Below are 26,705 nucleotides of genomic sequence, written 5' to 3' on the forward strand. Positions count from 1 at the left end.
AGCGGATGAGAAAATGGATGACATGGGAGTAGTGTGAACGAGTGGATGGGAAAGTGGGATAGCATCGAACTAATGTGAACGGGTGATCGATGACAGGCGTGGACCTGGTGGGCTGAAGGTCCTGTTTCCATGCTCTATCTTAAAATAAATTCCCATGCTGAATCCCAAAAGAAGATTATCAGTACAGGTTTAGTTTAGTTTGGGGATACAGCATGAAAGCAGGCCCTTCGAAGCTGACTCCAAGGTGACCAAGGGTTAATGAATGCCGTAAAAGAGGAGATAATCCTGGAGCTTGGCTTCATTTAATGGTCAGCGTGGACTCAGTGGGCCGAAGGGCCTGTTTCCCCACAGTATCTCTAACCTAAGCTAAACAATGATGCATCTGAAGATAAGACACAAAATGCTGGAGTAACTCAGCAGGCCAGGCAGCATCTCTGGAGAAACGACCGGAATAAGAAACGTCACCTATTCCTTTTCTCCAGAGGTGCTGACTGACCCGCTGAATTACTCCATCATTTTGTGTCTATCCACGATGTAAACCAGCATCTGTAGTTCCCTCTTACACAACAATGTATCTGAGCTTAGAGGCCATAACCCATGAACGAGGAAGGACAGAACCGCTCCATAAACATAGAGGAAGCTCAAGGGTTAATGTCTTTTTCCTACAAATTCCTATCCAGGTGGCTCAACAGAATGTCTGTGTTGTCAATACATTAGTCGGACAGAAGCCTCTGCGGGCTTTTGAATTCTCACTTCCACATCCCGTTCCCTCCGCACACCATTCACCCACTCTCCCCTCTCCCTGTGGGCCTTTGACGAGTCCAAAACTACCGCTGGGACGAGGAAACCCTTGCTGCAGAGGTCCCATGCCATCTGATTAGCTCGGCTTGTCAAAGGGTCCCAGTAGGCAGCCTGGCCAAGGTGAGAGCTGGTGCCAATCAGACAACCCAACAGGCTTGCGGCTGGTTTCTGTACAGCCGCCAAATGCCGGTCAACAGCATTCGACTGTAAAAATGTTTGCCTTTGACAGGGCGAGATGGCAGGAGGGGAGGTGGGGGGGTGGAGGATACCAGGCATCGCTGCAGATGTCACCATTGGCAACGTGCCCATGAAATTAGTGTTGCTAATTCTTTTATATTTCAATTACCCAAACTGCTAAGATTATTTCAAACGAGCAAGCTTCAGTCAATGAGCAGTTCACATAACGAGCTCTGTTTGTATAAAGGGGTAAAGAGGGTTTGCATCCTTTTTGAGAAAGGGAGGAAAGTGGTGTAAAGAATAAAAAGGGAAACACACCACATAAAAGGGAAGGGCAAGAGCTGCTTCCTGATCATTAGACGATACCTCCGGGTTTTAATTCCACTCCAAAGATGGTAGATGCCATTGTAAACTGTGTCCACATCTCAGATCCAGAAAGCCGATGATAAGAACATGACATGACATCTCACGGATGTGTTCAAACATCTTGCCTGCTTTAGTTTAGTTTAGAGATGCAGCGTGGAAACAGGCCCTTCAGCCCAACAAGTCCACGTCGACCATCAATCATCCATACACTAGTTCACGTTATCGTTCTGAAGAAAGGTATCGACCCAAAATGGCACCTATCCATGTTCCCGAGAGATGCTGCCTGACCTGATGAGCACCTCATATTTAGCTTAGGCAGCTTACAATCCAACGGTATGAATATTGATTGCTCTAACTTCAAGTAACCCTTGCATCCCCTCTCCCTCCATCTCTCCCCAACCCTAGTCGTACTAATTTCACTGTCGTCCTGTTGAGTCTCACTGTCTGCATAGCACGTTATCACCTGCCCCACAGCCAACAATGGATCATTGTGGGCTCCACCTTTCCTTGATTATCGTTGCTCTTTGCATATCATTAATTTGTCCTAAGTACCGTCTAGATCTCATTCCCCTTTCCCCGATTGTTAATCTGAAGAAAGGTCTCGACCCAAAACATCACCTATTCCTTTTCTCCAGAGCTGTTGCCTGGCCCGCTGAGTTACTCCAGCTTTTTGTGTCTGTCTTCGAATTACCTCCAGCACTTTGTGTCCTTTTAGACAATAGACAATGGGTGCAGGAGTAGGCCATTCGGCCCTTCGAGCCAGCACCGCCATTCAATGTGATCATGGCTGATCATTCTCAATCAGTACCCCGTTCCTGCCTTCTCCCCATACCCCCTGACTCCATTATCCTTAAGAGCTCTATCAAGCTCTCTCTTGAATGCATTCAGAGAATTGGCCTCCACTGCCTTCTGAGGCAGAGAATTCCACAGATTCACAACTCTCTGACTGAAAAAGTTTTTCCTCATCTCCGTTCTAAATGGCCTACCCCTTATTCTTAAACTGTGGCCCTGGTTCTGGACTTCCCCCAACATTGGGAACATGTTTCCTGCCTCTAACGTGCCCAACTTTTATACACTAGTTCTATGTTATCCCAATCCCTACACACTAAGGGAAATTTACAGAGGGCCAATTACCCCACAAACCCGCACGTCTTTGGGATGTGGGGGGAAACCGGAGTGCCTTGAAGAAACCCACGCTGTCACAGGGAAAACGTGCAAACTCCACACACAGACAGCACCCGAGGCCAGAATCTAACCTGGGTCTCTAGCGCTGGGAGGCAGTGGCTCCATGGCCGGCAAGTAATGGGGAGATTTATGCTGTTGCTTCATATCCACCCATAATAATCACAGATCCATCTGAATGAGGCTGATTATGCTGAGGGATTGATGGGCCAGTGCTGACAATGAACATTCAATGCATCGCTCTGGCCACAAAGATGTGCAAAACAGCCAACAGAAACAGAACTAGCTCACAAGCCCACAATTTAGAAACTATACCATCGGAAACGAAGACCGGAGAATAGTACATTTTGGGATGGCATAGTGGCGCAGCGGTAGAGACCCGGGTTCGATCCTGATTACGGGTGCTGTCTGTACAGAGTTTGCACAATTCTCCCTGTGACTGCGTGAGTTTTCTCACATACTCCAGAGACGTAAAGGTTTGCAGGTTAATTGGCTTTGGTAAAATTGTAAATTATTCCTAATTGGGATAGTTTTGGTGAACGGGGTGATCGCTGGTCGGCACGGGCTTGGTGCACCGAAGGAATGTGGTCTTCGCAGGCTGAGCCGGTGTAACTGGGAAAGAAGGAACTGCAGATGCTGGCTTACAATACAAAGACAGAGTGCTGGAGTAACTCGCTGAGTCAGGCAGCATCTCTGGCGAACATGTTGGAATACTGGATTAAATTAGAACAGCGCGGAAACAGACCCTTCAGCCCACCGAGTTCACGCCGACCATTGATCACCGGTGAGGTTTCTGGTCGGGACCCTTTTCCAAGGTAATTGCCCATCCCAACTGTTGGTGGTGAGCTGCCTTCTTGAACTGCTGTAGTCCTTAAAGTGCGGCTAATCTCACAATGCTGTGAGGGAGGGAGTTGCAGAGTTTTCACCCGACGATGGTGAAGGAACTGAGATATATTTCCAAGTCGGGATTGTGTGTGGCTTTGAGTAACTTGCAGGTCTTCCGATGCTTTTATTGCTCAACCTCTGTTCTGCAGATGGACCAACAGGTAGGTCTGCCCACAGGCCACTGTGAGAGACGATGTAACTCACAGCCTGATTGATGATTCACTCACTCCCAGGTGCTGGAGCCTCCAGTGTGTGTGAGCTGATTGCCATTTCACTCAATCTCCAGCCCCAGAACCTGTGGCTGGTTGAGCCGCTGCCTCACAGCGCCAGAGACACTGGTTTGATCCTGACCTTGGGTGCTGTCTGTGCGTGGAGTTTGCACGTTCTCTCAGTGACTGCGTGGGCGTGCTCCAGTTTCCTCCCACATCCCAAAGAAGCGCGGGGTGTGCAGGTTAACTGGCCCTCTGTAAATCACCCCGAATGTGCAGGGAGTGGATGAGAGAGTGGGATAACACAGAACTAGTGTGAACGGGCAATCGATGGTCTGCGTGGGCTCGGTGGGCCAACGGGCCTGTTTCCATGCTGTATCTTCCAATCCGATCCAATATTCCAATCTCCAGACCATAAACAAACCCACTGCTTCTCGACCTTGTGGTTCCAATTGACATCAGATGCTTCAGCGGAGGAAATTTGTCGCGACAGTCCCCAGCCGGAAGAATAAAAATAGTTGTGGCTCAGTGGGCAGTGCTCTTCTCTGAGTCAGAAAGTCGTGGGTTCAAATCCTACTCCAGGGATATCAGCACTAAATATGCCGGCGCTCGCCCCAGTGTTGTAGTGAAGGAGTGCTTAGTAATTAACCCAATAATTAGTTCTGCTCTCAGCTCTGTTAGGAGAAGCCCCATTTAATGCAGAGAATGCCATTTGGCTTCTCCTCTCATTCTGGTCCTGGGAAGGATGCCAGAAGATGTTAACAATGCAACTGTGCGGATATGGATTCCAGAAAAGTGACGTAACTGTGCGATGAAATGGCTCAAAGCTCTCTTCACTGTGAGAGAGTCCCACACCACCTATGACTATGACCACATGCGATTACAAGGAGCAAAACTTTGTTCGCTTCAGTTTACGTCACCCATTCCATCTCTCCAGAGATGCTGAGTTACTCCAGCATTTCGTGTCTAGCTTCCACATAGAACTTGGTTTAGTCTAGTTTAGAGATACAGCATGTAAACAGGCCCTTTGGCCCACTGTGTCCACGCCGACAATTGATCACCCATTCACACTAGTTCTATGTTATCCCACTTTGACACCTCTGGACTTGTACTCGCTCGAGTTGAGAAGGATGAGGGAGGACCTCATTGATACTTACCGAAAAGTGAAAGGCCTGGATGGTTAGTTTCGTTTAGTTTAGGTTTGTTTTGTTTAGTTTGTTGCCACGGGTACCGAGACACAGTGAAAAGCTTTTTGTTGTGTGCTAACCAGTCAGCGGACAGACTATACATGATTACAATTGAGCCATCCACAGTGTATAGGAGTAGAGGTTTAAACGAGTGGAGTGATTGTAATGCGTGACCTCCGTGATCAGCCCACAAAGAGTCGCCTGGCTTGCGAAGCCATCTTGGATGTGGAGAGGATGTTTTCACCAGTGGGAGAGTCGAGGACCAGAGGGTACCGCCTCAGAATAAAATAATGTACCTTTTGACCGAGGATGGTGAATATCTGGAATTCATCGCCACAGACAGCGGTGGAGGCCGTCATTGGGAATTTTTAAAGCAGAGATGGGCTGGTTCTGAAATTAGTCAGAGTGTCAACGATTATGGGGCGAAGGCAGTTAAAATTGTAAATGATGGCAAGTGCGCGAGTGTCGGCCAACACCTGAGGTCAGGATTAAACCTGGGAGTCTCGCGACACTGTGAGGCAGCAGCACTACCAGCTGTGCCACTGTGCTCTTACACCATTTCACTGAAGTTTCAGTTGAAACTATGAAATGATTTTGCACAGCATACATCAGAGTAACTCATTCAAAGAAGGGGCAGGTTGTAGCAAGCCCAGATGGCGTGCTGACAACAAGCTGCTCACCAAAATCACCCCATTCAAGACTAATCCCGTTTTCATCTGATTTTCATGCTTTCATTTTCCTTCCAGCACCCCTTGTCCCTCCCAAGGGTAGGAATATAGGAAGGTTACTTAGCTTAGTTTACTTTAGAGATAGAGCGCAGGAGTTTGTGTCGACCTTCAGCCCACCAAGTCCCCGCTGACCCCGCACACTAACACTATCCTACGGGGACAATTTACAATGTTCCCAAAGCCAATGAATCTACAAACCTGTACGTCTTTGGAGCGTGGGGAGAAACTGGAGCACCCGGGGGAAACTCACACAGGGAGAGCGTACAAACTCCACACAGACAGCGCCCGTGGTCAGGATCGAACCCGGGTCTCTGGCGCCGTAAGGCAGCAACTCTACGGCCGCGCCACCGTGCCGCCCAAGAGAGAACGTTTCAGGAGAATGTTTAGACTTTAAACTTTAGAGATACAGCGTGGAGACAGGTCCTTGAGCCTAGCAAATCTGCACGTCCAGCAACCATCCCGTACACTAGTTCTATCCTACACATTAGGGATCATTTACTGAAGCCAATTAACCTACAAACCTGCACGTGTTTGGAATATGGGAGGAAACCGGAGCACCCGTAGAAAACCCAATGCAGTCACAGAGAGACTGCGCAAACTCCGTACGGACAGCACCTGCAGGCAGGATCCCACCCGGGTCTCTGGCGTGGTGAGGCAGCGACTCTACTGCAGCGCCACTGTGTGCCACGTCTTGTCTGTAGTGTTGCAATGTGTACGGAAGAGGCTGATTGAACCGCGCACGCTCCTCTCATATGCTCTTTCCACACAGGTGTAAGAGGTGTAGGAATGCTGTAGCTTCACCACTTGCACCGATTCTATGACGTGCTATTGAATGAATCTACTCCCATTGGCCCATGCACTGGGACTTTCGGTTTCACAATGGCTCATTATTCCTCGCTCACATTATAAATCTGTTCCCTCATCTTCCCCTGTAGAAAGCATTTTAACGGGATGTATCACAGCATGGTTTGCGAACAGCTCCACCCAAGACCGCAAATATTGCAGAGCCATGACCATCACGCAAACCAACCTCCCTTCCATTGACTCCATCTACACCACGCTGCCTCGGCAAGGCCACCAGCATAATCAGGGACCAGTCTCACCCCGGTTATTCCCTCTTCTCCCATCAGGCTAGAGGTACTAAGTCTGAAAACACACACCTCCAGATTTAGAGATACAGCGCGGAAACAGGCCCTTCGGCCCACCGAGTCCGCGCCGCCCAGCGATCCCCGCATATTAACACTATCCTACAGACACTGGGGACAATTTTTACATTTACCCAGTCAATTAACCTACAAACCTGAACGTCTTTGGAGAGTGAGAGGAAACCGAAGATCTCGGAGAAAACCCACGCAGGTCACGGGGAGAACGTTCAAACTCCGTACAGACGGCGCCCGTAGTCAGGATCGAACCCAAATCTCTGGCGCTGCATTCGCTGTAACTCTGCCGCTGCGCCACCGTGCCGCTCAGCTGTTATTCGGCAGCTAAACCATCCTACTAGAGAACGGTGCTGACCTCCCATCTACTTCATTGGAGACCTTTGAACTATCTTTAATCGGACTTTACTGGACTTTATCTTGCACTGAACATTATTCCCTTTATCCTGTCCCTGTACCCTGTGGACGGCTTGGCTGTAATCATGTATAGTCTTTTCGCTGACTGGATGGCATGCAACAAAAGCTTTTCACTGTACCTCGGTACACCTGACAATAATAAATCAAACTAAACTAATAAACTAAACCATTCCACCTTCCTCCTGGTTCCATCCCATCGAAGCCCCTCAGTAGCACAGAGATGTGTTTGAAAGCAGATCAAAATTTAAAAAGGCTGGAAATGAGGCTGAGGTTCCCCGGCCAATGCCCAGTGGATTTATCCACAATCATGCATTTCTAGCGGATGAAATGAAGATGGCTTCTCATTGTGGCTAAAGTAGCAGCAAGGGATTTCAGATGAATGCATTAGGTCTCCTCACAATTGTCCAAGCATCATTACAGGGCTTATAAATTATTAAAGGGGAATATCCAGGGATGGTCTTAAGGGTTAAATATTCAGAAACCAAGTGCCACTCTCCACTGAATTCCCCTCCCAATGGAGTACCACTTTGCAATGATACTCCAGGGGCTGACGTTCGATGCAGAATGTTATGCCAGATGCTATCATTTCCAGGAACATAATTCTTTTCCACGCATCTCTATCACGGGACAGAGTGAGATTAGAGCCATCAGTAGCCCCAACATCCCACCTCTCATAACCCACTCTAATACACGATCTCCCGGTTGCCAAACACTTTAACTCCCCTTCCCATTTCCATACTGACTTTACTGTCCTGGGTCCCCTCTACTGTCAGAGTGAGGCCAAACACAAATTGGAGGAACAGCCTACGCAGGAACGGTGACACAGTGGTAGAGTTGTTACAGCGCCAGAGACCCAGGTTCAATCCTGACTACGGGTGCTGTCTGTACGGAGTTTGTATGTTCTCCCCGTGATCTGCATGGGTTTACTTTGGGATCTCTAGTTTCCTCTTACACACCAAAGATGTACAGGTTTGTAGGTTAACTGGCTTGGTATAATTGTAAATGGTTCCAAGTGTGTAAGATAATGCTAGTGTTCCCCTCTCCCATCAGGCAAGAGGCACAGAGGTGTGAAAACACACACCTCCAGATTCAGGGAGAGTTTCTTCCCAGCTGTTATCAGGCAACGGAACCATCCTATCAACAACTAGAGAGCGGTCCTGAGCTACCATCTACCTCATTGGAGACCCTCGGCCACTTTGATTGGACTTTAATGGCTTTATCTTGCACTAAACGTTATTCTTTTAATCATATATTTGCACACTGTGGGTAGCTCGATGGTAATCATGTATTGTCTTTCCCCAGACTGGTTAGCATTCAGCAAAAGCTTTTAACTGTACCTCAGTACGCGTGACAATAAACCAACTCAAACTCAAACTCATCTGAGGTATAAAGTCCTAGCCTGCTCAACCTCACCCTACAGCTCAGGCCCTCGAGTCCTGTCTGCACCCCCTTCCCCCCCCCCTCCCCTTAACCAGGGAATCTTGTGCACACACAGATAGTATCAACAAGGGATATGCGACAATTAACAACAAAAACCCCATTTCAGGCAGGGCTCGCAGCCTGGGACCAGTGCAGGCGACAGATGGTAACCAGGGTCACACTTTGCATTGAGAATATATAAAGCGGCTCAACTCCTAAACAAAAACAGGGCATCCCCACTCACAATCTGTTGTGTTGCTGCAGCAGACGCCTTGTCATTCAGCATGGCCTGGTTTCACCATCAAATTAATAGGCATTATGCAATATTTCCAGCTGCACAAGTAAGGGTGCCCAAATATTCCTCATTCGCCTGATCCCCCGGTCCACTCTCTCGCTCCTCTTCACTTGAACATACGAAACAGAGGCAAGGGTCATTCATTGTACAGCCTTTCCAGCCAGCACCGTCATTCACCAAAATCACTGCCGATCTGTTCTTTGCCCCAGCCTCACTCAACCTGTTATCCCTCAACCCTGATAGTCCAGAAATACATCTAAGCCTCGATCACAAACGAAGGGAATTGTAGACGCAGCCCAGACCATCACGCAAACCAACCTCCCTTCCATTGACTCCATCTACACTTCACGCTGCCTTGGCAAGGCCATCAGCATAATCAAGGACCAGTCTTGCCCCGGTCACTCCCTCTTCTCCCCTCTCCCATCAGGCAAGAGGTATGGGAGTGTGAAAACGTACACCTCCAGATTCAGGGACAGTTTCTTCCCAGCTGGTATCAGGCAACTGAACCGTCCTCTCACCAACTAGAGAACGGTCCTGATCTCCCATCTACCTCATGGGATACCGTCAGACTACCTTTAATCAGACTTTACTGGACTTTACCTTGCACTAAATGTTATTCACTTTATCCCGAAACTGTAATTGACTGTGGATGGCTTGAATAGTGTACGGGGTGATCGCTGGTCAGCACAGACTCGGCAGGCTACAGGGCCTGTTTCCGCACTGTATCACTTAAGCCTAAAAGATTTTGTTTGCGTGCTATCCAGTCAAAGAATAGACTATACATGAATACAATCAGGCCGTCCACAGTGGACAGATAAGGGATACAACATTCAGTGTAAGATATAACACTGAAGTCCAATATAGTCCGATTAAAGATAGTTCATAGGTCTCCAACGAGGAAGGTGGTCTTTCTTTAATAATGATTTTAACACACTTCCAGTGATCAACTTAAACCTAAATAGCTGATGGATTCCTGCTTTCTGTCTCCTTCTGTTTTTGAATGAGGGGGTAAGGGGTCAGGGGTACATACCCTCCATCATTATGGTGATCACTAAATGTCTCAACAGACTGAGAGCTGGTACTGGTCGTTGCAAAGCGACTCTCAAGAAGTGGGGTTATATAGACACTGAAGACATCATCTGCATATGTGGCATTGAACCGCAAACTATGGAGCACCTATTGAGATGTCCTCTATTGGAGCACCAATGCCAAGCTGAGGGCCTTGCAGAGAACAATGATATTGCTAAGAGTTGTGTTCAGTTTTGGCTGAAACACAATATCTAGCATGTGTGGACACGAAAAGACGACTAAATGTGCACACCTTTTCCTGGCTGTTTAAACAAGTGTTACTGCTCCATCTACCCATCATATTTTTTTAATTTATTTTTTCATATTTCAGATACAGCGCGGAAACAGGCCTTTTCGGCCCACCAAGTCCGCGCCGCCCAGCGATCCCCGCACATTAACACTATCCTACACACACTAGGGACAATTTTTACATTTACCCAGTCAATTAACCTACATACCTGTAAGTCTTTGGAGTGTGGGAGGAAACCGAAGATCTCGGAGAAAACCCACGCAGGTCACGGGGAGAACGTACAAACTCCTTACAGTACAGCACCCGTAGTCAGGATCGAACCTGAGTCTCCGGCGCTGCATTCGCTGTAAGGCAGCAACTCTACCGCTGCGCTACCGTGCCGTCAATGACACAACAACCCAATCGATCTACCGGAAGTACAGTCCAGAACTTGAGAGGAATAATGAAAGGCCTGAATAGAGTGAATGTGCAGAGGACGTTTCCACTGGTGGAGAGGCCACAGCCTCAGAATAAAAGGACGTACCTTTAGAAAGGGGATGAAGAGGAATTTATTTTGTGAGAGGGTGGTGAATCTGTGGAATTCATAGCCACAGATGGCTGTGGAAGCCGAGTCTATGGCTATATTTAAAACATAGATTGAGATTCTTGATCATTACGGGGTTGTCAGGGGTTATGGGGAAAGGCAGGAGAATGGGGTTGAGCGGGAAACATAGATCAGCTACGATTGAATGGCGGAGTAGACTTGATGGGCCGAGAACTTATTTCTGCTCCTAGAACTTATGAATAAATTACGGTGGCCACTTGCACGCGACTGACTTGGGCTCCCTTGTGGATGTAAGACTGAAGAATGACCGAACCAACAATGATTGAACTGAGCAAAAAAAACAAAGTGCTGGAGGAACTCAGCGGGCCGGGCAACATCTGTGGACGGAATGGACAGACGACGTTTCCAGTTGGGACCATTCTTCAAACTGAAGCAGGGTCCGAACCTGAAACGTGTCCATCCAGTCACTCCACAGAGGCTGCAGGGAAGGGGGATGTTAGCGGTAGTTTAAAACCCGTCAGGACACCGGGAAGCAAGGAGGGAATTTAGGTTTATTATTGTCACGTGTATCGAGGGACAGTGAGAAGCTTTATTTTGCAATCCGGCTAAATAGATCAGATAAACATACATAAATGCAATCAGTTCAAACTCAAGTACAATAGGTAGCGGTAAGAAGATACAGAGCACAGAATATAGTTCTCAGCATCGTAGCACATCAGTTCCAGAGACACAGTTCAACGTCCGCAATGGAACAGAGGTGAATCGGACAGTACCCTAGCTTATGGAAGGACCGTCCAGAAGCCTGACAACAGTAGGCAAGAAGTTGTTCCCGAGTCTGGTGCCATGGGATAGGGTGTAATTGATCTGATAGGAGGTGGCGTGGAACAAATGGGCCGATTGGCCTCTTTCTGTGTCATAACACATATGTACATCTAGCCTCTTAAACTGGTGACTTCAACTCGTGGCGGCACGGTGGCACAGCGGTAGAGTTGCTGCCTCACAGCGCCAGAGACCTGGGTTGGAAATTGACTACGGGTGCTGTCTGTACGGAGTTTGCACGTTCTCCCCGTGACCGCGTGGGTTTGCTCCGGGCGCTCCGGTTTTCTCCCACGCTCCAAAGACCTACAGGTTTGTAGGTGAATTGGCTTCGGTAAAAATTGTAAATTGTCTCTAGTGTGTGGGATAGTGCTAGTGTACGGGGGCGATCATTGGTCGGCGTGGACCCGGTAGTCTAAAGGGCCTGTAAGTTTCCACGCTGTATCTCTATACTAAACGAAACGAAACAAAACGAGACGAAACAAAATGAAACTAAAAACTCAAATTAAATTCTGCATTCGCCAGTCAAACCGCGGATTATCAGTGCCAAGGCGTAATCTCAACACCACCATGCAAAAATGACAAGGAGATGGGAGAAAAATTCCCGTTAATTAACTGAAATATGTGAACTGTTTTAGTTTTGACATCTGCTGGATTAAGGCAGATGTTTCAGTGCATCATTAGTTTGTGAGAATTCACAGGTGTGTTTTGGTTACCTCAACCCTCGTACAGTCCTACCCTAATGTTCATAAATTAGGCCATTCGGCCCATCAAGTCTACTCCGCATTCAATCACGGCTGATCTATCTCTCCCTCCTAACCCCATTTGCCTGCCTTCTCCCCATAACCTCTGACACCCATACCAATCAACAATCTGTCAATCTCTGCCTTAAAAATGTCCATCGACTTCTCCTCCACCACCGTCTGTGGCAACGAATTCCACAGATTCACCACCCTCTGACTAAAGAAATTCCTCCTCATCTTTCTACAGGTACTTCCTTTTATTCTGAGGCTATGGCCTCTGGTCTTAGACTCTCCCGCTAGTGCAAACATCCTCTCCACATCCACTCTATCCAAGCCTTTCACTATTCGGTAAGTTTCAATGGGGTCCCCCCTCATCCTTCTAAACTCCAGCAAGTACACGCTCATTCTCGTAAACCTCCTCTGGACCCTCTCCAACGCCAGCACATCCTTCCTCAGATATGGGGCCCAAAACTGCTCACAATACTCCAAATGCAGCTCAAAACTGCTCACATTATTCCAAATACTCCTAATATTAGAGAGAGATTGAATGCCTTCTATCAGTCAAAGCAAAGGATCATGTTGCCAGTGTTAGTGGTAGAGGCAGATACGATATCTGGTGTTTAAGGGACTTTTGGATAGGCACATGGATATGCAGGGAATGGTTTAGTTTAGTTTAGTTTAGTTTATTGTAACGTGCAGCCATCCACAGTGTATAGATACAGGATAAAGGGAATAACATTAGTGCAAGATAAAGTCCAGTATTAAATTGATTTATTCACAAAATGCTGGAGTAACTCAGCAGGTCAGGCAGCATCTCGGGAGAGAAGGAATGGGTGACGTTTCGGGTCGAGACCCTTCTTCAGACTGATGTCAGGGGGGGCGGGACAATTAAAGATAGTCTGAGCATCTCCAGTGAGGTAGATGGTACCTCAGGACCACTCTCTAGTTGGTGATAGGATGGAATGGAGGGAGATAGACACAAAGTGCTGGTGTAACTCAGCGTCTCTGAAGAAAATGGATTGGTGACGTTTTGGGTCGGGGCCCTTCTTCACACCCTTTTTCTCCAGAGATGCTGCCTGACCCGCTGAGTTACTCCAGCGCTTTGTGTCTCTCTTCGGTAAGTACCAACACCTGCAGTTCCTTTCTGCACATGGAGTGGAGGGAGATGGATTACATGCAGGCAGATAAGGGTTGGTTTTGGCAGCATGTTTGACACAGACATAGTGGCCGAAGGGCCTGTTCCAGTGCTGTACTGTTCTATGTTGCATTACTGAATCCCTCGAGGACCAGGAACACAGTTTCAAAGCGAAGAGCCACCTAATGGAAACATATTTACAGAGTGCCATTAGTACTGGCAACTATGTGCCCTTAATGGTTGGAACTGAAATATTGACACGGTTTAATAGAGAATTGCAATGACAGTTGCAAAGGAAAGAAGTGCTCCTGTTTCCTTCCACATCCCAAAGACGTGCAGGTCGGTGGGTTAACTGGCCTAAATTAATCCTAGCGTGTCGTTGTGAAGGGAATTGATTGGAGTGCGGGAAAATTCAAGAGAAGGAGTAACGTAGGATTATAGAAAACGGGCAGTTGACGTTTGGCATGGACCCGGTTGGCCGAAGGGCCTGTTTCCGTGCTGTATCTCTCTGTGACTCCATTACACAACACAATCCTTCAAGATCCTGTTGAGATCCTTTTAAGCTGGAATGGGAGCGGAAATGGTTTACAAGGATGTTGCCAGGACTCAAGGGCCTGATCTATAGGGAGAGGTTGAGCAGTCTAGGGCTTTATCCCTTGGAGCGCGGCTGGAGGAGGAGAGGTGATCTTATGGAGGTGTACAAGATCATGAGAGGAATAGATAGGGTAAATGTTCCCAAATGTAACCAAAGACATGTGGATTTGTAGGTTAATTGGCCCTCTGTAAATTGCCCATAGTTTGTAGGCAGTGGATGAGAAAGTGGGATAACATATAACATGGGCAATGAATGGTCGGCATGAACTCGGTGGGCTGAAAGGCCTGTTTCTGTGCGCTATCTCTATAAACATCATTCCAGGGTGCCAATGAATGATTTTTCGATTTTTTAGATTTAGAGACACAGCGCGGAAACAGGCCCTTCGGCCCACCGAGTCCGCGCCGCCCAGCGATCCCCGCACATTAACACACTAGGGACAATTTTTACATTTACCCAGTCAATTAACCTACATACCTGTACGAATGGCAAAGATATTATGTTTAAAGATAAGTGCGAACACTACTGATTATGACACAACCCCATGCATAGGCACTAAGAATGTCTTAAGAGTTTCTGCACCGTTTTTATCTTGTATATATATATATTTTATTCTGAATAAAAGAAAATCGCCTGGTACTAGCTAGCACCCTCTGATCCAGTGCCACGAGACTGAAGGTGCAGGCAATTTGGAAAGGTCTGACACTCCGATGAAATGAGCCGGTCTACGCACAAGAAGATAAAAGAAACAAGAGAAGACATTGAGTTGCGGCAGCAGATTTCAAGGAGAAGTTAGGGTAAAGTGTCCTTACACAATGTGAGTTTGTAATGTGCAATTATCTATGGCAAACTCAAACATAACCCATCTGTTCACAAATGGAGACACAAAGTGCTGGAGTAATTCAGCAGGTCAGGCAACATCTCCAGAGAACATGGATAATTGATGTTTTTGGGAGTCAGGACACTACTTTCTTGCGCGCTGTGAGTTGTACAATTTTCAACATAGCCAATCTAGGATAAATGAGTGTGTTTACAAACATTTATATGTAGATACAAGGAGCTGCAGATGCTGGTTGACAAGAAGGACACAAAATGCTGGAGTAACTCAGTGGGTCAGGCAGCGTACCTGGAGAAAAGGGGTAGGTGACGTTTTGGGTCGGAACCCTTCAGACTGGTCGACACACACTTCAGACTGACACACAACATCTCACCTCGCTGGAGTACTAATTACAAATATTTTTGTTTCATAAAAGGGAATTGGAATTAAAATATGCGTAAGTGTGCTTTTCCTTCTCTGGGCTGCAGTGTCGCTCGCGGTATCAACCACCCACGAGTACATTTACAATCTCTCTTCCCCGAGCGGCAAGTGTGACCTCTCACTGATGATCAGAGCAGGAGGTTTCAACTGGGGGCAGCGGGTGAGAGCCAGGGCAGGGCAGGGGAGCAGGCGGTCGGGGTATTGGCCCCGTGAACTAGGCAGATAGCCTCTCTCCACCACGCCTGGCTCTCTGTACAACCACCTACAGCCCTGCAGCCTCGGGGCAGGCGGCAGAGAAATCCAGTCCTCTTTCAGATTCCCCCCACCCCCACCCCCACCACCACCCCCACCTCCCCGCTAACCCCACCGACAACCCCTTCCAATCCATCAACTGACCAGAATACAGAGATATTTGACATTCACAATACTGCAACACACACACACACATATTCACTCACACGCAAACACACACACATGCAGACACACACACTCAGACACACACTCACACGCAGACACACACACACATTCACTCACACATACACAGACACACGCAAACACACACAGACACACACAGACACACACTCGCACACACATTCACTCACACGCAAACACACACAGACACACACGCAAACACACACACACAGAAACACACGCAGACACACACACACACACTCACACGCACACAGACACACACACGCACACATACACACACACACACACACTCACACGCAGACACACACACGCAGGCACACACATACAGACACACACACTCACACAAACACACGCACACACACCTCCTGCACAAAATGCTCCAGAACTCCTTCACGTTCAGCATTGTTATTATTTATGAGCGCGGCTAATCACTGCTGAATTTATGCATCGCTTCTCTCCAGAAAGAGCGTTTCCAGATTGCCAACGGATTACCGGAGGAGCTCCCAAGGTGGTGCCGCCGACTTACCTCTTCGCAGTCGGGTTCCTCAAAATACCGATCTTAAACGGGTCCAAGATATTCCACTGGGTTTGTGGGAAGAGGCAGCGTGCTTCACATCTCCTGATTTCATTCCTCAACGCAGTCTTGTTCTCGGCTCCCCTCCTTCCTCCCCTACATATGTTGTGCATGTGTTTGTGCTAAGACATCTGTGAGCCATTGGGGAAACCAGGCAGCAGACTCTCTCTTTTTTTTCTCCCAAAAAAAATAATAATTCCGCTTTCTTGTTTCCCCCTCCCCCTCCTCCTTCTCCTCCTCCTCGCCTTTAAATATTAGACGCTGGGCTCACGCTGAGCAGATGTGGACCAGATGGACGCTGTGTGTTGCTGGAGTGACCAATTTTCATTTGCCCTCAGCTGCCTCGTCACAAATACATTTCATTCCAAGCCTCCTTCGCCAGTGATGTCACTAGACACATGTTCCCTTCCATAAAGCTTTGGCCGATCAGCCGGGAGTCTAGACATTGATCCCTTGAACATATTAACCTCATTTTCAGACGGATTCACCCCCCCTCCCCCCGTCTGTGAAATTACCCCGGCAATACACACAGAAACAAATGAATGAACTGCTCATTCCAAAATCTCCCTCTCTCTCTCTGCCTCTCTCTCTCTCTGCCTCTCTCTCTCTCTCTGCCTCTCTCTCTCACTGCCCCTCTTTCTCTGCCTCTCTCTGCCTCTCTCTCTCTCTCTCTCTCTGCCTCTCTCTCTCTCTCTCTCTCTCTGCCTCTCTCTCTCTCTCTCTCTCTGCCTCTCTCTCTCTGCCCCTCTCTCTCACTGCCCCTCTCTCTCTGCCTCTCTCTCTCTGTCTCTCTCTCTCTGCCTCTCTCTCTCTCTCTCTCTGCCTCTCTCTCTGCCTCTCTCTCTCTGCCCCTCTCTCTCACTGCCCCTCTCTCTCTGCCTCTCTCTCTCTCTGCCTCTCTCTCTCACTGCCCCTCTCTCTCTCTCTCTCTCTCTCTCTGCCTCTCTCTCTCTCTGCCTCTCTCTCTCTCTCTCTCTCTGCCTCTCTCTCTCTCTCTGCCCCTCTCTCTCTCTCTCTCTGCCCCTCTCTCTCTCTCTCTCTCTCTCTCTCTCTCTCTCTCTCTCTCTCTCTCTCTCTCTCTCTCTCTCTCTCTCTCTCTCTCTCTCTCTCTCTCTCTCTCTCTCTCTCTCTCTCTCTCTCTCTCTCTCTGCCTCTCTCCCTCTGCCTCTCTCCCTCTGCCTCTCTCTCTCTGCCTCTCTCTCTCTCTGCCTCTCTCTCTCTGCCCCTCTCTCTCTCTGCCTCTCTCTCTCTGCCTCTCTCTCTCTGCCTCTCTCTCTCTGCCTCTCTCTCTCTCTGCCTCTCTCTCTCTCTGCCTCTCTCTCTCTCTCTGCCTCTCTCTCTCTCTCTGCCTCTCTCTCTCTCCCCATTGAACATCAGTGGTTTATTGTTTTAATAAACTACAGGCTTCGGACTATTTTAAAAGAGCTTCTTACTGCAGAATACCCCTGCACGGTGGCGCGGCGGTAGAGTTGCTTCCTGACAGCGCCAGAGACCCGGGTTTGATCCTGACCACGGGCTCTGTCTGTACGGAGTTTGCACGTTCTCCCTGTGACCGCGTGGGTTTTCTCCGGGTGCTCAGGTTTCCTCCCACACTCTAACATCAGGCAAGCCTACTGATTTGATCACTGCCCGCTGCAGACATCAGTATAATTTATACAGCACTCTTAATAGAACAAAGACGTCTCCCGTGATATTCCACTGAGATGGACTACCAGGTCAGAAGCGGAGATATTGGGATGGAGATACCAGAAGCAGTAGATATCTGGAATCTTGAGCAACACACAAAGTGCTGGAGTAACTCAGGGAGTCAGGCCAGAAGACGTTTCGGATCAGGCCCCTTCTTCACTTTGAGAAGGGTCCCACCCAAAATGTTACCTGTCCATTTCCTCCACAAATGTTGCCAATTTGCTGAGTTACTCCCGCACTTTGTGTCCATCTTCGGTATAAATCAGCATCTGCAGTTCCTCTCTACAAATGCTCCATTCACTCACCAACCATTGTGTAAAAAAGTTACCCCTCGGGTTCCCATTAAATCTTTTCCCCGTTACCTTAAACCAATGTCCTCTGGTTCTCGATCCCCCTACTCTGGGTAAAAGACTCTGTGCTTTTACCTAATCTATTCCTCTCACAATTTTGTGCAAGATCACCCCTGATCCTCCTGTGCTCAAGGAATAAAGCTATTGTCTATTGTCGTACTGATTGTGCATGATCAGCCATGATCACGGTGAATGGCAGTGCTGGCTCGAAGGGCCAAATGGCCTACTCCTGCACCTATTGTCTAAAGCCCTTGCCTGCTCAACCTCTCCCTATAGCTCAGACCCTCGGGTCCTGGCAACATCCTGATAGATCTTCTCTGAACCCTTTCAAGCTTGACAAAATCTTTCTTATAACATGGTGACCAAAACTGAACACAATACTATAAATGCGGCCTCAAATGTCTTGTACAACTGTAACATGACCTCCCAATAGCTATACTCACTACTCTGACTTGAGTCAGTATCTTGAAGACAGGCGGAGAGATACAGGGAATTTTAATGGGGATTCGAGAGCTTGGAGCCTTGTTAGCCAAGGCCGATTCTGCTAATGGTGGAGCGAATAGGAAGCATTGAGTACTAGTGTCAGGAAGTAATGTTTTAGCTTTATACAGCTTTGCTAAGGTCGCATTTGGATCATTGCCTGGTTTTTAGAAATTCTGGGTGGAAGCAGGCACCTCGGCCCGCCGAGTCCACACTGACCATCGGTCACCTGTTCACACTAGTTCTGTGTTGTCGCACTTTCGCCTCTGACACACTAGGGGCAGTTACCGAAGCCAATTAACCTGCACCTATTTGGGATGTCCAATTTTGAAGACTGCATTGATCTGTCTTTGCTTAGCCCACCCCCATAAACCAGGTGAAGTTAACACATTGCGACTTCAGAGCACTGTTTACACACATGGCAAGGAGGGATGTCACCCTGAATGAAGTGTTTTAGCTTTCTTCGGCTTTGGTTCGTTCGCATTGGGACCATTGCACGCAGTCTTTTTAAGAAATACAGCGTGGAAACAAGCCCTTCGCCCCCCCGCCCCCCCCCCCCCCCCCCCCCAGCAGATCTCCCTTCAGCCTCGAGCACTACATACCTTTTTAAGCTTTGCTGTGTCTTAAGTGTCTGCCCTGTTAATGGTCATGCACAAGCCACTGATGCAGCAGAGCTTCATGAACCACAAGTGGCACAGCTGGTAGAGCCACTGGCTCGCAGCCCCAGCGACCCAGGTTCAATCCTGACCTCGGGTGCTGCCTGTACGGAGTTTGCACGTCCTCCCTGTGACCACGAGGTTTCCCCCGGGTGCTCACAAATCAAAAGGCACGTGGGCAGGAAGGACAGGAAGCGTTTACGACGACAGACACAAAGTTCTGGAGTAACTCAGCGGGCCAGGCAGCATCTCTGGAGGTCGGAGAGAGGGGGAGAACTTTTTCAAAGTACGCATACCTTCAGGAGATTCCGCTGTGGAGCAGACAAAATGTAGAAACAAGGAACAGCAGATGCCAGTTTAAACAAAAGGACACAAAGTGCTGGAGTAACTCAACAAATCTTTTATTTCAATGAATAGACTGAACTTTAGCTAAGAGAATGTCTGCAGGAATGTTGAGATGTATGCACAATGGTAACAAAGCCGATTTGCATTTCTATAGTGCCTTTAGCATGCAAGGGCTGTCAGAAAGGCAAATCGGGATGGAGGATGTTAGGGAGGGGGAGGGGATGAACTATGGACAATTAAAATAGGATGTTTAGTTCAGTTTAGAGATACAGCACGGAAATAGGCCATTTGGCCCATCGTGTCCACACCCACCAGCGATCCCCATACACAAACGCTATCCTACACGCCAGGGACAATTTACAATTTCTACTGAAGCCAATTACCCCACAAACCTGCACATCCTTGGAATGTGGGGGGAAACCAGAGCACCTGGAGAAAACCCACACGGTCACAGGGAGGGCATACAATGTCCGTACAGACAGCACCCGTAGTCAGGATCGAACCCGGGTCGCTGGCGCTGTGGGGCAACAACTACCGCTGCCTGCTTGTTGGAGGAGGAAGGGAGCAACAAGTGGCCCCCAGTGGAAGGAAGGATTACAGCTTTGCATCCATTTACTTAATCCGGGAGAGTTTAGGACCAGAGGGCACAGGCTCAGAATAAAAGGATGTACCTTTAGAATAAAGATGAGGAGGAATTTCTTTAGCCAGAGGGTGATGAATCTGTGGAATTCATTGCCACAGATGGCAGTGTAGGCCATGTCATGAGAGCAGAGATTGATGGGTTCCTGTTTAGTAAGGGCGTCAAAAGTTAAGAGGAGGAGGCAGGGGAATTGGGGCTGAGAGGGAAAAATTGATCAGCTATGATTGAATGGCATAGCAGACTTGAGGGGCCAAATGGCCTAACTCTACTCCTGTGTCTTATGGTCAATGTCACTCCCGAACATGATGCCCAGACCAGCTTAGGACGGCACAATGCTGCAGCACTAGAACTGCTGCCTCACAGCACCAGAGCTGATGCCTCACAGCATCAGAGCTGCTGCCTCACAGCGCCAGAGACCTGGGTTCCATTTTGACTATAGGTGCTGTCTGTATGGAATACGTACGTTCTCCCCGTAACTTTCCCCTGGGCGCTTGGTTTCCTCCCACATTTCAAAGACGTGCAGGTTTGTAGGTGAATTGGCTTCTGTAAATTAACTCTGAAGTGTAGGATAAACTAATGTACGGGTGATTGTTGGTCAGTGCGGGATTGAGGGGCTGAACAGCCTATTTCCACGTTGTATCTCTAATCTCTAAACTAATCTAAACTAGACTGAAGATGCAAGCTCATGTTAAATGGAACTGGTTCTGCTCTAAACTTTGCTATGAGATTATTATGCCTTTTCAAACTTTTAAGGGCGGCACAGTGGCGAAGCGGCAGAGTTGCTGCCTTACAGCGGCAGAGACTCGGGTTCGAACCTGGTGCTGTTTGTACGGTGTTTGTACGTTGTCTCTGTGACCACATGGGCTTTCTCTAGGTGCTCCTTCCGGTCTCCTCCCACACTCCATACAGGTTTGTAGGGTTAATTGGCTTCAGTGAGTTGTAAAATTGTCCCTAGTGTATATAGGTTAGTGTACTGGGTGATCACTGGTTAGCATGGACTCGGTGGGCCGAAGGGTCCGTTTCCCAGCTGTATTTCTAAAGTCTAAAGTAAAGTAAACTCCAATCATTTTGACATGGATAGCACTTTGTGGAGCCATAAAGTCATACGTTGTGGAAACAGGCCCTTCGGTCCACTTACCCCATGCTGACCAACATGTTCCATCTACACAAGTCCCACTTGCCAGTGTTTGGCCCATATCCCTCTAAACTTGTCCTATCCATGTACTTGTCTAATTGTTTCTTAAACCATGCAATAGAACCTGCCTCAACTACCTCCTCTGACAGCTTGTTCCATACACCCACCATCTTTGTGCAAAAAAAAATTACTCCTCAAATTCCCATCAAATCTTTCCCCCTTCACCTTAAACCCATGGGTGATTTCCCTACCCTGGGCAAGAGACTCTGCAACTACCCGGTCTATTCCTCTCGTGATTTTGTACACCTCTATAAGATCACCCCTCATCCTCGTGTGCTCCAAGGAACAGAGACCCAGCCTTCTCAACCTCTCCCTGTAACTCAGGCCCTCGAGTCCTGGCAACATCCTCGTAAATCTTCTCGGTACCCTTTCACACTTGACAACAAGTGCCTCCGCTGCATTTTTCGTGCTCTGAATCACCAGGTCAAAGAGTGAGTGGCTGTTGATATTGTATTGTATTGATATTGTAGCCCTCTCCATCCAAGGTCAATGTATCAGGTCGACCCTCGTGGCTGGCTTTGTACATTCATCTTTGTTATCTTTTTTTAACAAGAGTACAAAAAGTTTTCCCCTGCTGATCTCCCTCGAGAGAAATTCAATAAAAATTGCATTCACTGGATATAAAAGAGATTGGACACAAAGTGCTGGAGTAACTCAGCGGGCCAGGCAGCTTCTCTGGAGAAAAGGAATAGGTGACGTTTCGGGTCGAGACCCTTCTTCAGATCCAGCAGAATGAATATTGATTTCTCTAATTTCAAGTAACCCTTGCATTCCCTCTCTCTCCGACCCTCCCCCACCTTGGTCATCCTGCTAGTTTCACTGTTCGTAGCCCTTCATTATCACCTCTTCCACAGCCAACAATAGACAATTGTGGGCTCCACCTTTCCTTGGTCTTTGATGCCGGCTCTGATTTGTTCTGAACCTTTTCATATCTCTAGTTTCCCTCTCCCCTGACTCTCAGTCTGAAGAAGGGTCTCGACCTGTAACGTCACCTATTCCTTTTCTCCAGAGATGCTGCCTGTCCCGCTGAGATACTCCAGCTTCTTGTGTCTATCTTTGGTGTAAACCAACATCTGAAATTCCTTCCTATACATTAAGGTGATTGTTTGCTTTGGAACATTACGCATTTTTTCTTGAGTTATTCCTTCAACTGAAGAAAACCAGAATAATAACGGAACAGAAATGAGTCCTTATGGCCCACCTTGTCCAAGCCGGCTGTAATGCGTTCCATGCTAATCCTATTTGCCTGCATTAGACTCGTATCCCGAGTACCTGCCCAAGTGCCTTTAAACATCGTAATAGTATTTATCTCCATTAGGGTCGACGCAGTGGCATCGATTTAGACTTTAGAGATACAGCACGAAAACAGGCCCTTCGGCCCACTGATTCTGCGCTGGCCAGTGATCACCAGCACTATCCTACACACTAAAGGACAATTTATAATTTCCGGAAGCCAATTAACTTACAAACCTGTACATCTTTGGAGTATGGGAGGAAACCGAAGCACCTGGAGAAAACCCACCCGGTAATGTGGAGAATGTACAACTCCGTACAAACAGCACCCCTAGTCAGTTTCGAACGTGGGTCTCTGGCGCTATGAGGCAGCGGCTCTACCACTGTGCCACTGTGCTGCCATTCATTCATCCATTCATTCATTCATTCCTGCCGCTGCAATTGCTTCAGCGTTCAGGGGTCCTGCGGTGCATTTGGATACTGGTCATGACCAGAGCGTTAGCTGAGCCTGGGATCTTACTGATCTTTGGCTCAGCGCCAAACCTAATGGTTTGACCATCGACCGTGTACACTTCAAAGCTGTTTGCTTGAAAGGAACTTTCCAAGAGGAGCCGCCAAATAAAACCGGAATACTGGCGGGGAACTTCCAGCTGGAAACGGTTTTATTTGTCCATGGGCTCGGCAATACTGGTTTGGCAACTGTTTACTCCCCTCCCCCAACCGGCGGCACAGTAGCGGCACAGCTGGTAGAACCGCTGCCTCACAGTGCCGCAGACCCGGGTTCGATCCTGCCCTCGGGTGCTGCTCCCTGTGTGGAGTTTGCATGTTCCCCCTTTGACGGCGTGGGTTCCCTCTCACATCCCAAAGGCGTGCAGGTTTGTAGGTTGATTGGTCGTCTGTAGTGTGCAGGGAGAAGGTGAGAAAGTGAGATAGCATAGAACTAGTGTGAATGGGTGATTAATAGTCAGCATGGACTCAGTGGACCGAAGGGCCTGTTTCCACACTGTATCTTTAAACTAGACACTGTAGCACAAAGAGTTCAACCAGAGGCCAGGGCAATGGTGTAGGGTCTTATTGGAGATGAGGAGAGGGGAGGAGGCGGGGGGGACATAAGATCTGGTGATCCCCAAAAAATACAAATCGGCAAAAATTAACTATTGCCTAATAATAATTAGTCCTCCCCCAACATCTTCACTTTATACTTCACTTCACTGTGGAATTCTCTGCCATGGAGGGCAGTGGAAGCCAAATCACTGGATGGATTTAAGAGAGAGTTAGATAGAGCTCTATGGGGCTAGTGGAATCGAGGGATATGGGGAGAAGGCAGGCACGGGTTATTGATTGGGGACGATCAGCCATGATCACAATGAAAGGCGGTGCTGGCTCAAAGGGCCGAATGGCCTCCTCCTGCACCTATTTTCTATGTTTCTGTGTTTCACAGTGAACCTCCACCCTGAAGGAAGGGTCCAGACCCAAAACGTCACCCATCCTTTTTCTCCAGAGATGCTGAGTTACCCCAGCAGTTTGTGCCTGATCGAGAGAAGTTGGTTCTTTTCCCAGTCCTTCAATCTGTCACGGGATGATTCTATGAAGTTGTTTTGTTCTGAGAGCGAGATATATTTGCAGGCGGATCTGGTTCTCCCCCTCGGCACCCCCTCTCAAGACACCCCCCCCCCACCCAACCACCACCACCACAACAACAACGACCCCCTCCCCTCCCCCATTCCGTCCCTCTTGTCGGGGGTGGGTCGCTGGTGAGGTTGCAGCTCGATGAACAAATGCCTGGCAGGCTGGAAGAGGGGAAGGCACGGAGCAGAGCTTCGGTATTCCAATAACTTCAGTCTCGGCTCCACCAAGTCTGGCGTGGCGGACTGCTGGGAGTCATTACTGTTCCATCAGGGCTAAACCCCCCCCCCCCCCTTCCACTCTGCCTCCAGCCCTGTAAGACCATGGCACAGTTCCCAGCCGCTACCTCCCACTCTTGCCTCGCTCCCTGCCCTTTCTTCAGGCCGGGCCGGGCTGATCTCTCCCCCACCGTCTCCCCCCCCCCCCCCCCCCCGTTACGTTACTCAGAGGGCAAGGCAGGGCCGCCAGACCCGTCCCAAACCTTCAGAGCTCACCCCCAGCTGATGAAACGCGTTTTAAAAGACTTGCCCCTCCCGTGACCCCGTCACCCGCCAACGTCAAGGGAACGCAGAGCAAAGTGCAACGCTGCTGGAAGAGCTCAGCAAGCCAGTCAGCCTCCGCGGGGGGAGAAAATGGATACAACAACATCCTGCATTTGTATAGCCACACACCATGAAGTCACCCCCCCCCACCCAAGTGTTTAATATCCCGTGTAGAAAGAGTAGGTCGGAAGTGGGATAGAGAGGAGGGGGGGGGGGGGTCAATTATCACACTGTGGGATCTCCCCGTGTACTGTCTGGTCACTTGTAGTGTTATTCAATGATTCAATGATACTTTATTCTCACACGTATCCAGGGACAGTGAAATGCTTTTGATAAAATCACATAGCAGACCTCACCTAGGCACTACTCAAGAGTCGCCACGTTTCTGGCGCCGACAAAGTTCATCGCACAGCTTTATCTTCTGCTCGCAGCAGCGACCCAGGACTGCCGCCGCACCCCCCACCCACCCCCCCAGCAAGTCCCCCCCACACACATAATATATATGTATATATATAATTTAAAATGTGTGTGTGTGTAGAACATAGAACAGCGCTGCACAGGAACAGGCCCTTCACCCCACAATGTCTGTGCCAAACATGATGCCAAGAACAACACTTATCTGCACATAATCCACATTCTCAATTCCCTGCATATCCAAAAGCCTCTTAAATGCCACCATCATATCTCCCTCCACCACCTCCGGCAGCATGTTCCAGGCACCCACCACCCTCTGTGTAAAATAAATTTGCCCCACACATCACCTTTAAACTTTGTCCCTCTCAGCTTACAATCAAGTCAAACTCAAGTACAATAGATCGAGCAATGGGTGAAGATACTGTGTGCAGAATATAGTTCTCAGCATTGTAGTCCCATTGTCTAAGTCCAACGTCCTCAATGGGGTAGAGGTGAATCGGACAGTACCCCAGCTTATGGAAGGACCATTCACAAGCCTGATAACGGAGGGGAAGGAGCTGTTCCTGAGTCTGGTGGTGCGTGCTTTCATGCTTCTGAACACGGCAATTCTCCCATGTTACAAGATGCTATACTAATGCAACAAAACATAGAGTGCTGGACGAACTCAGCGGGTCGGGCAGCATCTGCGGAGGGAATTGACAGGCAGCCTTTTGGATCGGGGGCCTTCTTCAGATTGACTGGCTCATCATTGGGTTGAGTCAGATTGATTTACTGGTCAACCATCAGTGGGTCCGGCAGCATCTCTGCAGGTGACACGGTGGCGCAGCGGTAGAGTTGCTGCCTTACAGAGGCCCTGGTTCGATCCTGAATACAGGTGCTGTCTGTACGGAGTTTATACGTTCTCCCCGTGACCATGTGGGATTTCTCCGGGTGTCCCGGTTCCCTCCCACACTCCAAAGACGTGTGGGTTTGTATGTTGATTGGTGAGTGCTTGAAATGCCAGGACATAGAAGGATACTATACTTTCCAGGTTCTGGTAAAAGGAAACAGTGTAAGTGAGTATCCGATGGCTGGCAAAGACAAGATGGGCCGAAGGGCCTGGTTCCAGGCTGTATGACTCTATAACTTGGCAGGGGTGTAGCACGACGTGCTGGCTGGCTGTGCCTGAACATATCGTGAGTCCAGCTGATGACAATACTTTACACTTTGCCAGGAATTAAATCAAGGGGCTTTGAATGTCATAAACTATCAAAATTGTTATCGTCTCAGCTATGCTGTTTCTGGTAATGAGAACCAGGCGAGA

The 26,705-nt window shown here is 48.5% G+C and overlaps 1 protein-coding gene across 2 annotated transcripts in view; it reads right to left on the reverse strand.

Moving 5' to 3' along the window:
- Positions 1–26,705, reverse strand: part of LOC144604415 (protein CBFA2T1-like) — a 117,560-nt gene that overhangs the window by 57,271 nt on the left and 33,584 nt on the right. The window contains exon 1 of one of the 2 annotated variants that reach the window (XM_078418805.1): positions 16,188–16,445. The exons of the other annotated variant lie outside the window; for it this stretch is intronic. The gene's annotated coding sequence lies outside the window, so the exon portion shown is untranslated. Of the gene's footprint in view, positions 1–16,187; positions 16,446–26,705 lie in introns of those variants that run through there. 2 annotated transcript variants of the gene reach the window in all.

The sequence above is a fragment of the Rhinoraja longicauda genome, chromosome 22 (assembly GCF_053455715.1).
Source record: "Rhinoraja longicauda isolate Sanriku21f chromosome 22, sRhiLon1.1, whole genome shotgun sequence".
NCBI lineage: Eukaryota > Metazoa > Chordata > Chondrichthyes > Rajiformes > Arhynchobatidae > Rhinoraja > Rhinoraja longicauda.